Consider the following 2,277-nt stretch of genomic DNA (forward strand, 5'->3'; position numbering starts at 1 on the left):
ATACCTCTTCTTCTAGTATAAAGCGTACGGTAGCAAACTCTTATTTCTCTTAGCCATATTTTTAGGAGATGTTTTAGTTTAGGTGCTTAATCATGTTTTTGTTACTTTTTATATGTTGTGCAGAAGTGTAATTTCTTTCATGTCTGTTTATTTTTGAAACGAGCTTTTGTTATTTCTTTTCAATCTATGAAGATCAATTATCGGCATTTAAATAATAAGTTTTTCTTTTATACCTGTACTGTAAAGCTGTTAATCTTCTGAATAAATAAAATAAAAAAAAAATAAAAAATAGTATTAAATACTGGGGTAGAAGCTATAACTACAATATAACTAAAGCTTTAGTAGCGCAAAAAAGGGCAATACGTACCATGGCAAGAATACCACCATGGGAGTCATGTAAAGAACATTTTAAAAAGCTCCAAATACTAACTGTTCCTTCTCTGTACATATTTGTAATTTTAAGCGATTTTATTAAAAATAGAGCTGCATATGAAACAGAAGAGGAAATGTTATCGAGAGAAAGCACTAGACGGAAAGATTTACCACGAATAATTACTCCAACGCTACAAATTGTGACACATTGTCCGCGAAATCAGACAGTACTTTTATATAATAAATTGCCGAAAGAATTAAAAGTGGAGCGAAATCGTTCCAAAATTAAAAATAACTTAAGATCATTATTGCTGAAGAGGTGTTGTTATAGTGTAGATGATTTTTAAATTTATTTATTTTTTTGACATTTGAATTCTACATTATTTTTGACATTTGATATTAGAATGTTATTATATTATATTTGAGCTTGGTAATTAATTGTATAGATTTTTAATTTTTATTTATTTTATTTATTTACTAATTTATGTACACAGAAAACATCGAGACTGATAAACACAAGAAACAAAATTACAAAGGTTCTGCTTATTTCAAAAGAAATCTCTTCCAGCAGACCCGAGATAGGAAACATAATGGAAAGGGTGACAGGCGTGTACTCCGCTCACACAACTAATAATAGACATACAAAATAATAAACTTACATACAAAATAATAAACTTACATAAAATATGTACAATATATACCAAATTAGCAAGGCTTGGAAAGGTAATAATTTTTAATTAATTTTTTAAATTGGGACAGTGATTTAGAGTCACGTATCTCGGGAGGCAATGAGTTCCACAATCTAACAGCATGGACAGAGAAGGAGTTGGAGAAAGTGGCCGTACGATGCGTAGGGAATTTAAGCATGGTCCTAGGATGAGACCTACATGGAGTATCGACAGGACAAGCAAAGGTGAAGCGGTTGCGCAGATATGAGGGGTAAGCAGGATTATAGAGAATATTGTAAAGAAGGCAAAGTATTCTCATATTTCTACGCAGACGAATAGGCAGCCAGTTTAGTTGCCTGCGAAACTCCGAGACGTGATCATACTTCTTGAGGCCAAAAATGAATCGGATACACAAATTCTGTAGACGTTCCAGTTTATCAAGGAGTTCCTCGGTAGCATCCAAAAAGCACGCGTCAGCATAGTCGAGGAGAGGAAGAATGAGGGATTGACATAAGGAAACTTTAGTTTGGAATGGCAAAAAATTTTGGAGACATTTCAAAGTGTGGAAGGAATAGTGTACCTTGCGACTAACCTCGTGAACGTGCTTCGACCAGCTAAGTGTGGAATCAAAAATAACACCGAGGTTCTTCGCAGTTTCCGCAAAAGCTATAACCGAACCATCCAGAAGTAATGGGGGTAAGTCACACAGGTCAATACGACTGCGCAGATGCTTACCACCAATGAGCATAGCCTGAGATTTCGATGGATTTATTAATAACCCAAAAGAGCTAGCCCAGCGACTCAGCTTGTATAAGTCATCGTTCATGGAAGCCACAGTTGTCTCAACCTCATCAGCCAAACAATGCCGATAAAGCTGCAAATCATCTGCATAGAGATGTATACTAGAAGAAAGAATATTAGAAACAGTATTAATAAACACAGAGAAGAGCAAAGGAGAAAGAACACCACCCTGGGATACACCAGCACTGAGCTCACGCCAGTCAGAGGAGATCTCTCCGAGGCGAACACACTGCGAGCGACCCCGAAGGTAGGAAGAAAACCAGGCAAGAGCAACAGGTGACACGTTAATAGACCGGAGAATTCCGAGAAGGACATCAAAATCAACAGAGTTGAAGGCACTGCTGAAATCGAGAAGAACAATCAAAGTTAGGGATTTGTTCTCCATAGCCCAGCGGATGTCGTCGGTGACATTAAGCAAAGCCGTCACAGTACTATG

Source organism: Amyelois transitella, chromosome W (genome assembly GCF_032362555.1).
Source record: "Amyelois transitella isolate CPQ chromosome W, ilAmyTran1.1, whole genome shotgun sequence".
NCBI classification, from domain to species: Eukaryota; Metazoa; Arthropoda; class Insecta; order Lepidoptera; family Pyralidae; genus Amyelois; species Amyelois transitella.